At 32.5% G+C, this 308-nt stretch overlaps 1 protein-coding gene across 1 annotated transcript in view; it reads right to left on the bottom strand.

Moving 5' to 3' along the window:
* Positions 1-308, bottom strand: part of LOC119588092 — a gene marked incomplete in the record, with an annotated part of 5,943 nt that overhangs the window by 1,198 nt on the left and 4,437 nt on the right.

Raw genomic sequence — 308 nt, 5'->3', positions numbered from 1 at the left:
GCAGAGAAAACTAGGCAATGAGAGAGAGAAGAGACATAGAAGAAAAGAAAGAAAGAAAAAGTGAAAAAGAAAAGAATATGTAAAAGAAAATAAAGAAAAATAGATGAAAAGGTATAAATAAGAATGAAAATTAATAACCCCATAACAGTGGAATTCTCATGACAATCTAAAAGCATCAATTTCTCTCTTTCATTGGAAAGTCATTCCTTATTGAAACCCGTATTTAACATTTGTCATAATGAGCTCTGTCCAACCAATTCCAGCTCCTCCTCTGAGATTCCAGAGCAAATACGTCTTCATCAATGTTG

Source organism: Penaeus monodon, chromosome 23 (genome assembly GCF_015228065.2).
Source record: "Penaeus monodon isolate SGIC_2016 chromosome 23, NSTDA_Pmon_1, whole genome shotgun sequence".
Lineage (NCBI taxonomy): Eukaryota > Metazoa > Arthropoda > Malacostraca > Decapoda > Penaeidae > Penaeus > Penaeus monodon.
The sequence above is the reverse complement of the archived record's forward strand: the minus strand, read 5'-3'. Positions and strand labels throughout refer to the sequence as shown.